The 20946-nt window shown below is 41.9% G+C and overlaps 1 long non-coding RNA gene across 1 annotated transcript in view; it reads left to right on the top strand.

Moving 5' to 3' along the window:
* Nucleotides 1–5101: 5101 nt before the first annotated feature.
* The window catches only part of LOC116587784, a 59914-nt gene continuing 44069 nt past the window's right edge, over nucleotides 5102–20946 (top strand). Inside the window, exons 1-3 of the long non-coding RNA XR_004284638.1 lie at nucleotides 5102–5122; nucleotides 6746–6856; nucleotides 6982–7167. This is a non-coding gene — a long non-coding RNA (uncharacterized LOC116587784). The remainder of the gene's footprint in view (nucleotides 5123–6745; nucleotides 6857–6981; nucleotides 7168–20946) is intronic.

Here is a 20946-nt window from a genome sequence, read left to right on the forward strand (position 1 = left end):
CCTTCTTCTGCTTAAGCACCTGGTACTCTCTTGATTGCTCCCACCTACCTTCCTTAAACCAGTGCTGTGATGATAATTAGTGTTTAAGAACCATCTATTTTGGGGCACTGGAGTGGCTTAATTGGTTAAGCATCTGACCCTTTTTTTGACTCGGGGTTATGGGATCAAGCCCTACATCAAGCTCCCTGTTCAGCAGGAGTCGGATTGTCTTCCTCTCCCTCTGCACACACTCTCTCTCTCAAATAAATAAATAAATCTTTCAAAAAAAAAAAATCTTTCAACAAAAACCCACAACCCTGGTTCATGACATTTGGCATTCTCTGTTGTGTAAATGTTCCCACTGCAGCTGATTTGAAGCCACCAATGTGCAACACAGAACACAGGGTTGGAAAGAGAGTCATGCTATTGACTTTGAGCCAACTGCAACATAAACACTGACTAGAACCCACCCCCTTAAAAGTAAAGGATACTGGCTGACATAAAGAGGTAGATGTAGAGAACGAAAGAAAAGATTGCCAGGTGTGTGTTATGTGATACTTGGGGGCCAGTGTACAGAGTAGGTTGTAGTTTATATTTCCAGTAACCAAAAGTAGGTCACAAATTTAACATTTCCCCCACCCCTTTGATGTAGTTTTCAAGATACAGACACAACTGTAGTTTCTATTCATGAAGATCTGGGAATTAAAAGCCACTTTGCTCTACATCATCAGAGCTGCCACATTCTCATCCTCCTTGAAGAGATTCAGTGATATGTGAAGAGTGGTTTTCCATTTTTAACACCCTCATTGAGATCCGGTGCACAGGAAAGGGTCACCATCACTTACCTTCTATAGCAACTGGAGCCATGAGCTGCAGAGATGGACAGAGTCCAGAGAATGGTGACAGTCATGAGGGTGTCTGAGCCTAGGTGAAGGTGACAGGAGATGGGTGTCCCAATTCATATTTTGGCAGTTGCAAGATGGCTTTTTTTTTTTTTAAAGCAAAAGCAAAATAATGCTTAAAATAGTATATGCATCTGTAGCAATGGCAAATTGTATAATGAAATTTATGTAAGTCTTCAGTTTCCATGGATTTGAGAAAATGCCTTTTTTCTTTTTCCTTTTTCTCTCTGGGCCCAGGCCTTTGTGCTTCTTGACAACCTACTGCCTACGAAGTGGGCTGTTAATTTGCTATTATAATGAGCTAGGGGCAAAGGTTATTGTGGAATGGGTTGAGGGTTTTTTTTGCATTGATTTCATCTTAAGACACAAGAAGTTTGGTGCATGAGTATTTCTATCTTATAAAGATAGAACAACACAACGTAATTTAACCAGCTCTTATCCTGTGCTAGGTTCTTTGAATGCATTATGTCATTAATCTTTCTTTTAAATGATTTATTTATTTATTTTGTGGGGAGAGAGGCAGAGGGAGAAGGAGAGAGAATCTTAATTAGACTCTGTGTTGAGCACAGAGCCCAGCATGGGGCTGGATCCCATGACCCTGAGATTAGGACCTGAGCCAAAACCAAAAGTCAGACACTTAACTGACTGCACCACTTAGGCACCCCTTATTTCATTAATCTTATCAGGAGATGACAATAGGAGATGAAGTACACATATTTCAAAGGACATCTAATATATTTTTGGGCTGCATTTTTCTTTGGGTAAAAGGAATCAGTGATTTTGAGCATGACATAGTTGTGAGATGCAATGAAGACAATCTCCATCAACTTTACAAATTCAGAAACTTGTGCAGCATTTATTTCCCTATTGTTTCCCACATGCTTGTTATCTCATTTCTTGCTGATGATGGAAGGGGCATGCACTGAATTGGCCCCTAAAACAAACCTCTAACATGTAACAGACCTACAGAGGCAGGATATCTCTCTGAAAGACTTATGGAATAAGGCCCTGGCAGATTTGTTCTGACTCAAAAGGAACTAAGAAAACAGAATTAGAAGCTCACTCATACATTGAGTAATGTGTTGGATACCGTACATCTTCAGATGAAGTGGTATGAGCCATCATCCAACCAAGACATGCATGATAAAGCCATTTCTTAATCTTAATTGAATACATCCATGTCAGAGACCCCCTTCGCCCCCCTTTATCAGCATTGGGGTTGCTTGCCATCTCAAGGTCACTTCAGAATTCATGGAGCATGATGAGCTGGAGGAATTCTACCCTCCAGTGCAGCATGAATTCTGCTGATATCCTTATTACTGAGGTCCTTACTGGTATCCAAAGTTTTGCTCTGGATTTCTACCCAGAAGGTGTAGGAATCTTCACTGGGGCTGGACCACTTCTGCTTGGGGTTTACCACTTCTGGGTGAACCTGTGCATCCACTCCAATTTCTTGCCCCTCCCAGGTGGTGGGAGTCAGGGAGAACATGGGTCTTCTGGTCACCATATCTGCAGATTTGACCCCTTTTCTCCCTTGCTTCCCTATCTCCTTTTTTCCCTTTCTTTCCAGGACCATAAGGAAGCATAATATTTTTAATGACTGAAACTTTAGGAAAACAATAGTTGTCTTTACATGCAACATCTGCTTTGCAGTCTGTAACACAAATATAAACCTGCCCTTCTGCTCTGTAAAGAGGTCCAAAGTGAAATATAGGGGGAAAAAACCCACACATTTATTATAAAAAATTATCCTGTTAGGGTATTTATTAGAACAGGCTCCTGACAATGATTATAGATTCTCTTCTTACCTTAAAATAAAACATAGTAAAATAAAATAATAAAATAAAATAAACCTTTTTCCATTCATCATAAGGAGCAGTGCCCTGTTTTCTCCAGTAGACACATACTAGGTCTACAGGAGATCATTGTCCTCATTGGTTAGTAAGGTTAAGGGTCTCTGTGTCCAACCATGGAAGCCTCACCTCCCCTTCTCCCCACCATAGTTTCATCCATGAATGACAGGCTGGTCACTAAACTGTCTAGAGGAATCCCACCTCCGCCATGCTCAAATAATCCCTGTGTTCACCTCTTACCATAGGTAGTGAGAATGTAATAAGGAGGAGGCAGGACAGGACAAAGGGAGGAGGCTGGGGGTAGAGGCATCTGTTTCTACCCAGACATACACTGGGGCTTCTTCTCAAGTCACAGTAGGCACAGAAAAAGAGGGAAAGGCTGGAAGGAAGATGTGTTGCTTTTCTGACTATCCTGTTCTCCCCTTTAGACATGGTAATGAAAGAAACAAGAGAGAAGGGGAAACGAATGTGATCTCATTGCTATTATTCACTCTTCACTAGCCCAACTTCCACCCCTTTGCTCTCTCAAGTTCGGTTGAGATTCTGCATTTTGGCCTGGCCCAATTTTGGCTCCAACTCCAGCCTGATATCAATTGCTCACTGCCTTCTCTATTCCCCCTTTTCTAGGACTCTTCTCCTATACCTTTTTCCTGAACAGTCATCTCTCAGTTGAGTCCTCTGGCCCAGGTCTAAGAATCATTATCAATGTGAGTGGTAGGTGCTGGAGAAGGTGAGATTCCCAAATGTGAGGCCAGACCAGTGGTAAAGGGAGCCATGTTCCTGACATCAAAGTGAGACATTGAACGAAGGTTCCTTAGAAACACCATCACACTTGGTGGTGATATTGTGCTGTTGAAGGGTAAGTAGAAGGTAGGTGCTCAACCTGGAAAACCCAACCTTCCAGTATAAACTGTCAAGGGAAGGTGGTATCAGAATCTAAGACTTCCAGATGGTTTTGGAAAGCAACATATCCCTAGATTTGGGATTTCTAGGGTAGACTGGTATTTTGTCATTTAGCCATTGCTGTGTGCTACTCCAAAAATCAATGGATCAGAACAGCAAACATTTGTTCACTCATGAGCACGGTCAGCTTGGTGTTAGTTTGGCTGGACTTCATCATGCAACTGTGAGTAACTGGCAGATCATTTGGGAACTGGCTGGTCTAGGATGGCCTCACTTACCTTTGTGCTGGCCAAGAGGGTGGTTGGGTAGCCACTTGTCTCATTTCTCAGCAGAGTGAGCTGGCTAGTTTTTATGGAAATGGCAGGTTTCCATGAAATAGAGGAAGCAAAAGTACCACTTGAGGCCTGGTTACGATATTATTTATGTCACATTTTTTTGGCCAAAGCAAGTTATAGGACAGCTCAGATTCAAGCAGTGTGGAAACAGATCCAGCTTCTTTTTTTTTTTTAATTTTTTTTTATTATTTATTTGATAGAGATCACAAGTGGGCAGAGAGGCAAGTGGGGGAAGGGGGAAGTAGGCTCCCTGCTGAGAAGAGAGCCCCATGCAGGGCTCGATCCCAGGACTCTGAGATCATGACCTGAGCCAAACTAGAGGCTTAACCCACTGAGCCACCCAGGCGCCCCCAGATCCAGCTTCTTAATGGGAATGGTTGTAGAATCACATTATAAAAATAAGATCCAGAGAGGCCATTCACTGGGCCATCAATGCAATTGGTCTTCCATGAATAGAGAATCTGTAATTCCCCAGTGTACATGCTAGAAAAATGGTTAAAATTCATCTTTGCTATCCTGCCATTTCCCATGTCTGTGATCCCTTTCCTTCTCCTTCCTTAAGGTGACTATACATCATTCAGAAGAGCCTAGCTTTCTAAGATCTGTTAAAATAGTCACTGGCTGAACATTTGCTTTTTCCAGGAGTATTTATATTTGAACAGAGTGCTTCCAAAATCTGTAGTGATAGAATTTCAGGCACTCAAGTTGGTGGTAAGAAGATAAATTCTGAAGGAGGAAAATATATCCTACAATCTGAAATCACCTTAGTTTCTTGTAAGATGAATCCCGTTAGGAGTCGAACTGAATTAAGTAGTTAAGTTATACATCTATTCATTCAGTTTTCCTTTCTGTTATTTACTCCTCTGAGGTGCTGGAGAGAGCTCTTACTAAGTGCCATGGTGTATTAGATGGGTCTCTTTTGATTTCTTGTGTAGATCTAAGAAGCATAAAGCAACTCGCTTAAGTTTAGGAGGGCACATTTCATCAGACTGTCCCCCAGAAGCTAAAGGGAGAAATATGACCAGGCCTCAGAAGGAATTGAAACAGGGAATGGGAACTCTGACAGGAAATTTGTGCTCTTCACCTCTCACCTTAATTTCTCTCTTTAGATCAGACTCATCTGTCTCACTGCAGAGCTGTTGTGTGCAAGGTGAGTCCTAGGGCTGAAAATACAGTAGCCAACAAGCAGACCATGTCCCTGCTCTTGTGGAGGCTACACACTTATGTGGGAGGTCAGAGGAACAAAAAGAGGAAACAAGTATATAAATAATATAATGCCAGGTGGAAATAAGGACTCCAAAATCACCTGCATAGAGATCTAGAGTCATGAGAAGAAGAATTCTAGATAGGATGCTAGGAATGTATCTATGGGGTGCTAGCCTTTGGGCAGAAACTTGAATGACATAGAAAAATGGGAAAAGAACATTTCTCTTTTATTATCCCTCAAACTCCCAAAAAAGGAATGTTGTTGGCCTAGCTTCAATATATGCCCACAGGTGGGAACCCTGTGGGTGAGGTGAGGGAATGGAATTTTGTAGTCCCAACATGGCTCCCCAGAATCTAAAACCATGTGGATTGCTGGGAAACCTCCAGAGAAAGGAAGTATATTAGTTTTTTTGGGCTGCTGTAACAAATCACCACAAACTTGGTGGCTTAAAATAACAGAAATTTATTCTCCCATGGTTCTGGAGACCAGAAATCCAAAATCAAGATGTCAGCCACACTCCTTCTGAAGACTCTAGGGGAGTATACGTTCTTGTCTAGTACAGCTTCTGAGGTCTCCTGTCCCGTTTCATACATGGATACTGTCATTGGATTTAGTGCCCACCTCAATCTAGTAAGGTCTCACTTCAGTTACCTTAAGGACATCTGCAAAGTTCCCATTTCCAAGTTAGGTCACATTGTGAGGTTCAGGGGTCTAGAAATTATTGGAGGGACAGTATTCAACCAACCATGGGAGGGGAGAGTGGTTAGTCCCAAGGGCTTGGAGAACGCCTGAAAATCTGTCTGCCATCTGTACCCTGTGTTGGGTGATGAGGATATAACTGCTTGCCCTAAGGAACTCACAGTCCAGGAATAAAGACAAGTTAGCAAACACGGGGAGAATAGTGAGAGAACTGACAGCAGATTATATAAGGCAAAGGGAACCTTGACCAAGGTGTGGTGCCAGGCTGCTGAAGAGTGTCAGTAAAGTCCACCAAGGGGGTGATACTGCATTGTCTTCCATGAAAAGTAGAGGGAGCATCTGGTGGATGCTGAGATTAGGACTTGAAACAAACATTAGAGAAAGAAAGAGGACCCCTGTATCTTATAAAATTACTACTCCTCTTTTCAAAGGAGGAGAAAGACCCAGAAATTTGAGTATGTATTCTAGAGTTGGTATAGATGTGAAGGCCAGAATATTGTAAGGTGAGTTTTTGGCACAGGCACATGCCTTGCTCCATGGACTCATAGTTATTTTCACAATGTTCCTACTCAGCCTATTGCTCCTTCCTCGGTCCCTACTAACCCACTTTGTTTAGTGCAGCTGTGGTTCAACAGCAGGGCTCTAGTGACTGGTCAGAGATGTATCAATAATCTTAGGTGTCATGCTGAGGAGTCTTTCCCACCGTGGCCAGTAGCCATGTCTTAGAGATACCGGAATCCTCTCTCCTAACATGGCGATCTAGAAGGCTTCTACCTTCTGCTAGACCTGTTTCTCCTGGAGGGCAATTAGGTTCAAGAAATGTCAAGCTTCTTGCAATTTTGTGGAGCTCAATCCCTTCATCCACAGCATGCAAAGGTGTGAGGTTTTAAGAGAAATTGAAGATCAGCTCTTCATCTGAAGCTCTGAGCTGCTTGCCTGAAATATTTGCTGCTCCTTGGTTTCATTTTCTATGAGAAGGTAACCTATATGCTATTATTGTTACTATGAGTTTCTGGAGACACAGTACTTCCATTTTCTTCACTGCTAAGCATTCAAAATTTTCGTCCCAGTCTCGGGATAAGTTTCCTTCATTCTTTCCTTAGCTTTGTCAATATTGATATTTATGTGAAGAAATCTATTTATTTGAGATATACAATGAGTCAGTGTGACTTCACTACGAAATGAATTTCAAGGAAGAAATTTGTTCCAACATCTGTGAGATTGGCTATCTGATCTCAGAAAGAAAGAATTAGAATGGGCATATTGAAGACAATTCGTGAAATCATCAGGTATGTTTAATATGGAACTGGAACCCAAACTTTGTTTATATATGTGATGCAAACTAAGTCAATGAAAAGAGAGTGTTAATTAAGAGACAGCTCTTACCTTTTTAAAAATAGCCTTTATTGCATTTAGTGGTATTTCTTCTATTCATATTTAAAAGCAGACTAATGCATTTTTATCTTTATTATTCCAAATGAATTATCATGTCCTTGTACTAAATACTGAGATTTGGAGGGAGGGATTCCTGGGATTCAGATTTTTGAGGGCAATACCCTGGATCCAGTCCTCAGAGCTTATCACTCAGAGAGGGGCCAGCCTTGTAGGAACCAGAAATGAGGACATCTAGGGAGAAAGCATTGGGTGAGTTTTTCAAAAGCTTAGGAACACTAGCACATTCCTCCAAAGTTCTCCCCAAAACTGGTCTGAAATGAGCATTTTAGTGAACATACCCCATGGAGGGGTGGCTCTATAAGCAGTTACTTGTGATTTGCCCTTTCATGGGATGCAAGGATCATGGAACAATTTACAGAATCATATACTATCATATACTATCTGTGCAGAAGGTCGTAGGGAACTTTGGGAAGTGTGTGGAAGGACACTTTTGCAGTCAGGTGGTACTTAAGAGTATGGGCTTTGGAGTGGCAGATCTGGGCTTAAATCCTGGCTCTGTGACCTTCTGCCTTTTGTTCTTCTGTAAGTCATTTATCCTCTCTAACTCTGTTTCCTCTGCTCTCAAGGGGAGACACACCACCTGTTTCAGACTCAATGTGATGGCCAAGTGCAATGTCGGAGCACTGGACATGGAACAGGCATTAAATATATGGATATTCTCTTCTGTTTCCCAGTTTCCTCTAGAGCCAGCCCCACATTCTTCTTCACTAGGCCAATTTCGTAGCTTGTCATCATCTGTCACCATGGTTTTCTTTGCTTTATTTGGTGTCCATGTCATGAGTGAGGATCACTTCATTTTTTCCATCAGTGTGAGAAAGACAACCTGTCCTCTCCATCACATCCACAAAGCTCACCCACCAACCTTGTTGTTCTGACTCAAGCTCCCTCCTAAGGCCTGGTCCTATACCTTTAAGGGCTTAGTGTTTCTCTACTTGGATGCTCTGCCATCTCATCAAATTCATTACCTGTTTGATCTCAAACTGAATTTATTACCTTTTTCCCCAGAGCTGAATTTTCCTATTTTGTCGGTGTGTCTGTCTGTGTGTAAATTCCCTCATTCTTTCAGTCATCCTAAGGGGAACTACTAGAATGATCGTTGTCATCTCCTTCTCCTCCCTATATTTTATATTAGGCTCTGAACGCTATGGAATCCCCCCCATCACCACCACTCCCACACCCCCTGCAAAATATACTTTGTTGCTTTTATTTTCTTCTTCTTCTTTTCTTTCATTCAGCACTTACTCATCAAATATATTTATGGAGTACCTTGTGTGGCCATGGAAACAAGTATAAGTGAATTCTTACCACCTCCCTTTCATACTCTTGCAACAATCTCATAACCGATGACCGTAGAAGCTAGACTAAGGAACCAGATTACCAAGATCCAAACCCTGGCTCTGCACATTTCCACCAGTCGGACCTAGAGCAAGTTTTTTAACCTCTCATAGCTACAGATTTGTCATCTATAAGGTGGCAGTCATGACAGTACTTACTTCATAAGGTTGTCAGGAGCAGTGAGTGAGTTAATACACGCAAAGTGCTTAGAATAGTGGCTGGGACATAATCAGCAGGACATAGATGATAGATAGTAACCGGGTTCCTTCTCTTTCTTCTTCCTTTCTTTGTGCTTCAATCTTCATTAGATTTTCTGAATTTACTTTTTTTTTTTTAAGATTTTATTTATTTATTTGACAGAGAGAGATCACAAGTAGGCAGAGAGGCAGGCGGAGAGAGAGGGGGAAGCAGGCTCCCCGCTGAGCAGAGAGCCTGATGTGGGGCTCGATCCCAGGACCCTGGGATCATGACCTGAGCTGAAGGCAGAGGCTTTAACCCACTGAGCCACCCAGGTGCTCCTGAATTTACTTTTAACAAAGATTTCATCAGATCAGTTTCCAGTTTGGGGTGTCGTCATTCCCTATGGATTCAGGTCATTTTATTTGCTTGACTTTCAAGAGCTTGTATGTCTTTGGCCCCAGCTTCACGTCCTGCTATGCCCACTCTCTCCTCCTACTATTATAAACTTGTGTTCACCGTGAGAGCCACACTCCATGTTTGCATGGTTCTTTCCAGGGTTCGTGGGTTTTCCACATGTCAGGATACTGGAGACTGTTTCCTTCACCATCCTCTGCCTTGAATGCCTCTCTCCTTGCCCTAGATTTGTAGATCCCAAGGCTTCCTATCTTTCAGTCTTACCTTTTCTAGAGATTCTTTCCAACCCACTTCTGTCCTCAGTGGTATGTGGGGATTCCTAGTAACATTCACTTAATTCTCTGTGATTATGATAGCATGTAGTACATATTTCTAAACTGTGTAGTCTTTCTTACCAGATTTTGACTCCACATCCTCTAGGGCAAGAATGGACAAAACTTTTTCTGCAAAGTGCCAGATAGAAAGAAAATGTTCCTAGGCCTGTGGACCATATACTGTGTCACTTCTGCCAACTACCCGCCTCTGTCACTGGAACATGAAAGCAGTCATAGACAATATGCTAACAATTAGGTGTGTCCATCTTCCAATAAAACTTTATTTACAAACACATGTGGTAGGATGGCTTTGGCCTTTGAGCTGTAGTTGCTGACCACGGCTATAGAGAAGTGTCTGTTCATATACTGAGATGTTAAATAAAATGCTATTGGTGGAGTGATTTCAAATGTAAGAAGATTTGGATGGATTCTGATGAGTTTGTGACTATCTCCAAATGGCGGCAGGGAGACTCATCCATGACTTAAAGTCATAAAGACGCACAGTAACTGCACTTGGAAAAACCACAACATGCTTGCTGTACATCTATCCCTGCTCTTCCCAGAAATCCTAACTAAACCCCAGATAGTGGGGAAAGATGGGAGGTGGGGGAAGGGTGGTTGCCAGGAGGAAAGTCTCATCACCATGGAAACAGTTTTCTGCATTCCTGCATTGGTCTATGAACACCAGGTGGTTCACACACAGCCAAGAATCTGAACTTACATTGTGAAGAGAAAACGGCTTTTGACCATACTCAGAAAAATGCATTTGCCTTGGTCACTGGCCCATGGGTTCCTGAATGATTTTTCAGAGTACCTGTACACCACTGTTTTCTGAACAGCTTTGGAAAATATTTTTTTAACTGATTAAAACAGGAAAGAACAGTGATTGAAGTTTTGAATATTTTTTTCTTTCCTTTCAGATGTAGATTAATGCTAGACAGGCGTAGCTAATCAGATTTAACATTTTTCACACTTTATTACTTCAACAAATGGGACAGGAAAACCTTCCTAATACCTAAAGCTACCAAGATTTCATGAAACCATTTAAAAGGTTTATTATTTTTTTTCTTCCCAGACTGTCATTCTCAATTTTAAATAGTTGACCATTCCAATTGTGGTCTTCCAAATGAAAAATTACTCATCCTAAATTCACCTCCCCCATTTTTTGCCAAGTAATTAATTGTGGATCAAGCTCTTTGAGTTACAGCATGTAATAATTACTTTCTATAATTGATTTAAGTCTCAAATTATAAGCCCTTTGTTTTCCTGTGAGGAGGGACACCAGAGAACTAGGAAATCAGAGGGTAATGCCAGGTACCGGAAAATAGTGCCCAGAGTAATGGAAGGCATTTCAGAGTACAATAATGGTTAATTTTAGTCAGAGATAATGGAATTCAGTTCCAATTGAAGATGTCAATGATTAGAACAGGGCCAGATGCTCATAAAAATGCTGCCCCAATGGGTGGCCTCTATATAACAACTTAAGCTCTAGTAACTATGAACTTGACCTTATTTGGAAGTTGCAGTTAGAATCAAGTGAAGATAAAGGCATACTGGATTAGAGTGAGCCCAAATCCAATGACTGAAGTCCTTATAAGAAGACAGAAATATGGGCACAGACACATAAGAGAGAAGTCCGCAGGAGGATAGAGGCAGAGAGGGGAGTAATGCTTCTCTAAACCAAGGACTACAAGGATTCTGGCCACCATTAGAAGCTGAAAGAGTCAAGGAAGGATCCTCCTCTAGAGGCTTCAGAGGGCGCATGGCCCTGCTGCCATCTTGATTTTGGACTTTGGGCCTTCAGAACTGTGAAAGAATAAATTTCTGTTGTTTTAACCACTTAGGTTATGAAACTCTTACAGCAACTGTAAGAAACTAATATAATTGAGATAGTATTTTTCTTTAAATTGATTTCTTTTTTAAACAGACACCTTCATTTAAAAAGTAAACTTTATAGCAGTATTGTGCATGGAGGAGCAGTAACATTTTCCACATATAAAATAAATATAGGAGACACATAAAATTTTTGCCCTAAACGTATTTGTCAATGAAGGACCTCATGGTTTGTTTCAGCTCTCTTTTGGATAACTCTTGGTTTAGGAACCAGGTGCCTTTTGTGCCAGTTTAATATTCTCTTATCTGAGGTTTTGAGGCAAATATGTTCCAGCTGATAACCTTAACTTTCCACTTGGTTGGCATATCAGGATGCTTTGGGCAGAAAATGAACAGAAATCCCAATTTGGATTGTCTTAGACAAGAAGAAGATTTATTATCTCAAGTAACAAGAAGTCCAGAAATAATGTAGGCCTCAGGTATAGTATGAAGGTGGTTCTGTCTCAATTTCTCTGCTCTTTTCTCCACTCTGCCTTTCTCCATGTGTTCATCAGTGGGCTTCTCTTAAGGTTGTAAGACAGTACCTAACTGAAGGAATGTGGTGGAGGGATCGAGAAGTATGGGAGTGGGAGCCATGCCATGGGTTATAAAGGCCTTCCCTTCAGTTAATTTGGTCTACTTGAGACACGTACCCATCCCCAAACCAATAACCATATTTGCTGGGGGAATGCTATGCTCTGGGTTCCTGAACCAACCACTGGCAAGTATGGTATGCTTGGCTAAGATCAATTCAAATATGCTTGGGTGAATGCAGTCACTCCTTTCCAAAAGGAGCCAACTCAAAACTTTGTTGAGATTTCATATCCGGCTCCAAGTTCAATATCTCTCGGTAACATCTTCCTCTTGGTGCAGAAGTCTCCAGGTAAGAGTTTTGTCTCTTACTACCCTCCCCAGAATGATCTCATATACAATGGTGGAAAATGAACACAACGGTAAATACTCACTTGGGGGAGGGAAGAATGGAAGTAGCATCTACTGGTCATTGGTTCAAAGCATGGGTTGGATCACTGGAGTCCATGTCCTATGCCCTGGCAGCCATTCTGCCACCCTGGTCCTGCAGGTTCTACAGATGAATGTTCTGTCCACTGTTCTCTGTGGGCCCGTCTGTGACGGGCATTAGGAAGGGGAATGCCCTTTCTGGAGGTACAAATCTTTTGCAGTTTATTTATCATAGGTAGGAATTCAGACGGCTTGTGATTTGCTTTGAAGGGTGACACGATCACAAGATGCTGGCTGGAATCAGAGCATTTTGGGTAATGCAGAGGCTTTAGAAACTGAGCAGGTATTTTGTTTACTTGCTTCTGGTTAATTCCGTGGAACAGAAACCACAGCCAGAGATCTTACCCAGACATCACCTTTGCAGCTTGGCTTTTTGATCTGCTTTCTTATCTGCCTCTGTACTTTGCCTGATCGCCCTTGTGTCCAGGGTAAAGGATATTTCAAAGCAACAATCTCATCTAAACTCAGGCTGCTTTCATTCCAGCTGCTTCTTCCCATGGAAAGTATTTCACGCTTAGTCCTGCTGACAAGACTTACAGGAGGCTCACAGGCAGGGCCCAGGTGATCAGGCTGTCTTCTGCTACAGTCTTTTTTCCTGCCTAGTCTCTGCAGTCTTTGTCTTGGTTCGAAAACTTTAGTTTGGCATTGAGAATTTTAGTTTTACAATCTTCCAGGGCAGTAAATTATCAGATTTTTAGTCAATTTAGCTTGTAGGCCACAGAAAAAACTGTTGTTGTTGTTTTTTTTAATCTCAAGCATAACTGACCTATTAGTTTCAAGTACAACATAGTGATTTGACAATTATACACAATATAAAATGCTGACCATGGTATTATATACACACACACACATATATATAATTACATACAATATAAATTATATACAATATATATAATTGTATACATATAAAATGCTGACCATGGTACTGTCTGTCACCGCCTACTTATTACATTATTAATGACTATATTCCCGACGCTGTGCTTTTCATTCCCGTGACTTATTTATTTGATAACTGGAAGTTTGTGCCTCTGACTCCTCTTCACCTATTTCAAATAGTAAAGCCATACTGACCTTTCTTCTCTGCTTTTAAAACAGCCATTTTAGAGGTCAGCGTTCTGCAAAAACCAAAACCAGCCACTTTCAATTAAAGTTGTCTTTTGTTTTCGATATATCTTACTGAACACCATAAAAAGTAGTAACATAGTCCAACATCGTGAATTTTCCCTAATACTAGAGCCTTATAGACTCATAGTCCCTAGCCCAAGGCATAATAAGCAACAGCTAAGAAGTTGTCTTTTACCTGCATCACAAGCATCCCCAGTTCCCAGCTGGAAATCCCAGTCCACAGGCTCAACTCAAGGGGGCAACGTTCAGGTTGTAATTCATCTTCGTGGCTGGGTAAGGCGGCCTGCGAGGAATGGTGGCATCCTCACTACCTTACCTGCACTCAGCGGTGCCACACTTGGGGCTCTATCACCCGCACCCCAACATTTGTCACCAATTTCTGCAAAAGTGTTAGCTGCAATCAACAGAAATGGACTTCGATCAAGTTAAGCAGAAGAGTAATTTATTGAAAAGGTATTGGGTACTTTCTAGAAATGTTGGGAAGTCTGGAGTGCTAGGTTTGGAAAAAATCGGGATCAAGGCAGCTGCCCATGAGAGCCAGAGCCAATTCTTGTCCAGCTTCACACTGGCAAAGACCACTGAAACCGCTGCTGCCAGCCACTGAACACTACCACTCGTACACACCTGAAAGTGGATGTCATCGCTTCCTCCCTATCCCTTAGTCAGCTTTCCAGACTCTGTTGCTTTACATCACTACCTTGCAATGTGAAAATCTCAAGTGGGTGCATTGGATTGGCTGATCTTATTAGGCTTTGCTTCCAGGAATGCTGTGAAACCACTGTCTAGTGTTTTCAGCCCCTCTAGGAAGAGACAGGCTCTGCTTTCCCAGGATTTTTAAGGTGCAGAGTTCCCTATGAGGGGAAGGAGGTGAGGGCACTAGGTTGAAAAGAAATGACATGCCAATTTCAGCAGCATATATACCTGTTGGTTGCATTCCCTCTGAATTCACAATTAAGGTTTTGTTTATAGCATTTTTCAAAGTTCTGTAGGTGCCCAAATAATATGAGCTTCCATCTATAAAATGAGCGCAAAGTGTTTCAAGTGCTATTTATAGGTAGCCTCTAATTCTCACAACCCCCAAAGTAGATATATTCCTAATATTAACGATGATGATCAGGGTAAGTACAATAATTGCAGCAACTAGGATTTATGCATGACAGGACAAGTCCTGTGGTAAGTGCTGCACCTACTTAGGCTCATTCCATCTTCTGGTTATACTGTTCCTGTTTTATTGATGAAGAAGGTCAGGCTTAGGGCTTTTGTAACATGCCCACCATTACTCAGGCGGAGGGACTTAAGACTGGAATCAGTCTTAATGTCTCTGTCTCTGGGCACTTCCCCTGCCGCCCACTTCAAGACTATAAATAAGGGTTGCACCAGATTTTGAGTTTGGGTCTTGGATTTGGCCTAGATCTGTAATTCAAGTTTGCGTTGGCTTTGATCTTCAGAAGACCAAGCAGCGAAACGCTCCTTTCATTGTTATTTGTGGCATCCCTAAACTTTTCATCAACAAATTGTCATCACATAGTATCTAATCACTGTGTCTAATCAATATATCAGTATCAGTAGTGTGAAGAAAGTTTGTCATTCTGGTTAATTGTCAATATTTGAATATTCACATTTAAACATAGTAGGCATTCCAAATGTAACTTGAAATGAAAATGTCCTCATTAGCCATATGTGTAAGTCTAGCTGTTGATTGAGATATTTATTATGGCAAGACTGAAATGCTGCGGTAGTACAGTTGCTAGTTTTATGTACCAAAAGAGTTATTATGAACTTTAAAATGGCCAAATGAACAGGGAGTTGGATTGATAGTTATGGATAAACAAGATTCATTAACTAGATAGCTTTAGAAAGATCATTATTTACATTTTGGGTCAAAAGCTTTATAAAATTTTAAATAATAATACAAGATGGAATAAAGAAATTAGATTATATCATAATTTTACTCTTCAGTGATTTGCTTGTTCTCCCACCATGTTTTTTAAAATATAATTTTTTTAAAAGATTTTATTTATTTATTTGAGAGAGAGAGAGACAGACAGTGACAGAGATAACAATGAGAGAGCACACATAGAAAGAACAGGAAGAAGCAGGCTCCTGCCGAGCAGAGAGCCCGACTTGGGGCTTGATCCCAGGACCTTGGGATCATGACCTGAGCTGAAGACAGATGCTTACCCACTGAGCCTCACCGGCTCCCCTTAAAATATAATCTTTAGAAACAATATTTGATAATTGGTCCTTTAATCTTACTCAGTCATCGAATCTTTTAAGAAAAAAAAGTTCTTTGGACCTCTTTCATTTTGATGGGAAGAATTTTAAAAAGTCGACTGTCAATATTGTCACTCCAAAATTACGTACAAAAGCATCTAGGATAAATCTTCCTTGGTCCAGACAGAATAAAGAATTTTAAAAGTGGGAAGAAAAAAGTATTAGGGGGGAATGAACACCTCAGGAGCCTACGATTGTCACTATTCAAACCTTAAAAAAGTAGACTTTATCAACAAATGCTTTAAGAGGATCGTATCTTATAATTTTCCTTCTCTAGAGGCTAGAACTTGAAACAAAAGACTGGTGAATTGATTGCTCTGGAGCGCTGACCTCATCATTTTTAGTAATTAAAGTTGAAGGATTTTTTTTTTTCACATTTTCCAAATCTCTGAATCTAAAGGTACACAGTTTCTTGTAGAAAATATGTTTCTGAAAGTAACTTTTCTGTATTAAATTCTACTGTGCATAAAAAGGTTGAAAGTATAATTAGGAAAGCCATTTGAAAGGACTGTCCACTGTAGTGTAATTGTATACCAGAGGGAGCTGATAAGTGACAATTCTGTGAAATAGTGTTTCTGCCCTTTTAAAATTTGACTACTAAAAATTTTAGTAATAAAGTCACAATTTGAGGCATGAGATTTCATATTTATACTTGTATTTGAGAAGTTAGACAGCTAGATTCAACTTTGGGCTTAATTTCGTGCCAAATACTGATATTAGTTCTTGACCATTCAGCATTCACTCAAAATGTGTATTATGGGCTCCTCTCTCATAAAACAGGTCTCTTCCTGCCCAGAAAGCCAGACATGTATTTCTTAAAACAAATAAACAAATTACTTCCCAGGCCTCAAAGGAATGGGTGAAGCTGACCAACACCAACCCTTTTTCCACTCCTCTTTCTCATTACAGGTTTCTTTCTTTCTTCTTTCTCCCCCCTAGTGTTCTATAGAACCACTGGTACCTTTTGCATCTTCTCTCAATCCAGAGTGTGAGCCCATTAATTTGATGAGCATGAAGGGGCCCTCCAATGCCATCTAAAACGGATCTTAGGCTATGCTAAATTGGGGTGCTGTCTGGGGGAAACATCACTGTGCCATTAAGCTCGGCCACTTGGTGGCACCAAAAAGTAAGAGCCAGCTCTGCTGGAAAATCCGCACTGGAGGTAACCTGTTCCTAACGTGCTGCAAAGAGAAAGCACAAGGAAAACAGTAATTTCTTGAGAAAAATAGGCTTTGCACTGAAAAGAAATAAAATGAAATGAAATGAAAAAAGTGTTGGGGGGTAGCTTTGAATTCACTCACATATTTTCTTCCCTTGTAAAAGTAGGGGAGTGTGGAGGATGGGGAGTGGGTACTGGACTAGAAAGAAGGTTCCTTAAACCCCTTGAACATGGGCATTCTATGATCCACACATGCCCTGTGTTCTCACTAGGCTCTTTGTTAATTAGACTAAAAATGATGGTAATGGCCAACATTTATTGTGAGTTTATTAAGTGCCAGGGTAGTGTACTATGGTGTGTCATACGGATTACTTTGTGAGTTTATTTTTCTTTCTTATTTTACATAAGAATTTCATAAATCCTCACAACATTGTTGTAACTATAAATGCCCATAAGAAGATGGGTCTTGTAGAGGCTAAATGACTTGGACAAAGCCACACAGCGAGGAAATGGTGTGGCTGGGATTTGAACTGTGAAGACTGTCCCCAGAGCCCAGGTCTTCACTGCCACACAGGGTCTACTTCTGAGCACCCCTTCCTCTGTATGGGAAGTCCCTTTCTGTTCATGATTTTGGCTCTTTGTGAAGGGAAAACCTTCCCTACATGAAACCTACAGTCAACTTAAGAAATAATACTCATTGCTACATTGTTATCATTTAAGAAAGGAAAAGATGAAGCTCATTTACTGTATTTATTTCCAAATTTTAAGTTAAATTTAAATTATGTCTTTATAGATTTAGCAGCAAAGAGGTTTGCCCAAGGAATCCCTCGAGTCTCTGTAATTCCTTTTCCCTCCATGGTTCCCGGACAGCCGATTCCGACAATATTCTTTATTTCACATGGTTGTTATATTGCTCCTTCCTCGTCTTCTTCTTTTTTGAAAGGATTTTATTTATTCGTGCGCGCACGAGGGGTTGAGAGAGAGAGAGAGAGCGCGAGCACACACGCGCATGCGTTCAGAAGCGAAGGGGAGAGGGAAAAGCTGGTCCCTTAAGGAGCCAAGAGCCCGGGGCGCCTGGGTGGCTCAGAGGGTTAAAAGCCGCTGCCTTGGGGCGCCTGGGTGGCTCAGTGGGTTAGGCCGCTGCTTTCGGCTCAGGTCATGATCGCAGGGTCTTGGGATCAAGCCCCGCATCAGGCTCTCTGCTCCATGGGGAGCCTGCTTTCTCCTCTCTCTCTGTCTGCCTCTCTGCCTACTATTTGTGATCTGTCAAATAAATAAATAAAATCTTTAAAAAAAGAATAAAAAAAAAATGGAGCCAAGAGCCCGACAGCGCAATCCATCCCAGGAATCAGAGATTGTGAACTGACCCGAAGGCAGCAGCTTAATTGACTGGGCCACCCAGGTACCCGGTATTAGTTCCAGACCAGGAAGTGGACTTTTGGTTTGAACTTGCCTTGTCTTCTAGGAGAGCATGAGTGACTAACGTCCTAGTCAACAAGCTGGCCCCTGGTAGCTTGGAGTGATCTTAATGCCCCTTTCTTCGTATCTGCCCTATTTCACATCAGCGCTTTGCAGATGACGTCTTTTCCAACTTATTCCCTTTGCTGCTGTTGTTTTTCTTGCTTTTCTCCTAATCTCTGCCTATGCCCAGGGTCTGCACCCTCTCTCTAATTCCTTTAACGTTTAATTGTTTTTCTTACCAGCTGAACTTACTCCCATCTGTCTGTCTTTCCTGGGTTTCTGGTTGAATTAGCCCTATCAGGCTGGTGGAGAGGCTTGTTAAGCTTGATTTTTGGAACAGTTGAGGCCTCTGAGGCTCAAGGATAAAATTGAATCAGAAGGGACTAGACTGTGTAGGCCTGGAGTGGTTGGTAGATGTTTATTTTGTCTCCTCTACTTTAGTACTTTTGTTGGCATTGTATAAGACCGAGAGTGAGCATCTGGCCCAGGTATTGGGGGGGTCTGTAGGTGTCTAGGCCGGGCCTGGAGGGGTAGGGCATGGGGAGGGTGGTGGTGGTAGTTATGCTTCTGTGAGGTCTGACATGGTGCTCACCCACTTGGACACTGTGGTGGGCTCTTACAGAATGGGGCCGACTCTGCCACTGGCCTGAATTTCTTTGCTTTGCTTTTACAAGAAAGGACCAGCATGGCTTTGGGACTTCCAGTTTTTGAGTTGTCAGGCAGGTTTCGTTCGGTTATTTTCTTCCAGGGATGACATCTCAGCACAGAGAGCTAGTTCCTATGATGCTGGGCACTTGGCTTCCAGGGCCAGCCAACTCGGCAGTGATTCAAAAGAAGCCTGAAGCTTATACGAGGGGGAAATTGAGACTTAAACTGGGACTTCAGAGGAGTTTAAGTGTCAGACTAACACTGTTGGTCTTTAGCCAGCATGCAGTGGTTTAACAACAATGGCCATTCTGATTATGAAACTCATGTAGGATATTTGTAACATGTGTAGAGAGGGTGATAAGAACCATTGCGATATTGTCATTGTGACTTGGCATAGGGAGGGGCAAAATGGGGGTGACAGACTTGCTCAGAATCGGGGTGGATTTTGAAAATAGAAGCTTCAGAACTTACTGGGATCTTTTTCAATGAGCATTATGTCAGAAGCATTTTTTTTTCCTCCAAAATTTACAGAACCATTTGTCTGAGTCCAGCATTGCCGTGTTTAAACAATGGGATGAGAGGATTTTCAGGAACTTGATGTGGAAATGAGGAGTGGGAAAGGGGAGAATTTGCGGGAAAGCTGTGGAAATCAGTAGAGGGGCTCATCTGAGCTGGGGGCTGTGAGCGTAGCAAGGAAGGACGAGACACCGCATGAAAGAATAAAACTCTGGTGACTGATGCAGAGACTGGAGTCAAGGGAGATGTTCGCCACACCGTACTAGCCGTGACAAGTTCTAGTACTGGGAGGGATTCTCTGTGTTACCAGACCAAATGGTTGGGGCGAGACAGAATGTTAGAGGTAATACATAGTACGTATTGTTAGTGGTAATTACTCTGTGGAGGTCAAAACAAAAACTGTCCATAGAATACTTTCTCTCAAAGAAATAGCCCTTTTCCAACCATTCAAAGTACAGGTGCTACTCAGTGTTCCCTTCAAGTCCTATTATTGCTGTTTGCTGGTTTTAAGGGGTGTGTCAGTGGGACTCACTGGGGGCTGTCTTGGAGGCTGTCAGCCATGAGGGGGTTCCTGCCTTTTTAGCTGGTTAACCAGTTTGTACTCTTCCCAGGGCAGCACAGGCAGGAAGCCCTGTGGAGACCCCTGAGTGAGCTCAGGAAGCCCAAAGCCATAGCTGCCTAAAGGGCAAAGACAAGGCGCCATTTTCAAGAGGCCAGTTTGAAAGGTCCTTTTCTCCTTCCCTTTCCTCTGGATGCATGAATTCTACTGTGTAGCCTCATAAGTCCCCATACTGGAACATATACGTGGTGGTGGGGTGAATGGCAGGAGAAGATAAAAGGCTGGCAGGCTTGATGGAAGAGTACATATAAGTTGGCATTGGAGCCGCGTAGCTCTGCAATTTGCCTTCTGTTGGGCTGCTCTGGTCAAGGTTTGGGAGGCAATGAAGTGGTTAACTACTGGCTAAAATTGGGTTTGGGATTATCTGAGCTTTTATTATCCACTTAATCCCTGTCCTCCACTACCAAAAATAAGGGAGATTTGGCTGTGGGATCAGGAGAGGGGGATGCCACAATACCTGGTGTAATCTGCTTCCTGGTTTACAGATTAGGACCATGACCTCTGGATATGACCATATAAATCTTTTCTCTCTTTCCTGGGTCTCCCCATTTGAAGAGAAGATCATGAAAATGGACATGGCAGCCTTTTGCTGTTAGCAGTATTTCTGCATCTCCAAGAGGCAAGTGATAAGGGTGAGGGCCATAGACCACACTGGTAGGGGTGCTGTCTTGAAGTG

This window comes from Mustela erminea, chromosome 4 (assembly GCF_009829155.1).
Source record: "Mustela erminea isolate mMusErm1 chromosome 4, mMusErm1.Pri, whole genome shotgun sequence".
NCBI classification, from domain to species: Eukaryota; Metazoa; Chordata; class Mammalia; order Carnivora; family Mustelidae; genus Mustela; species Mustela erminea.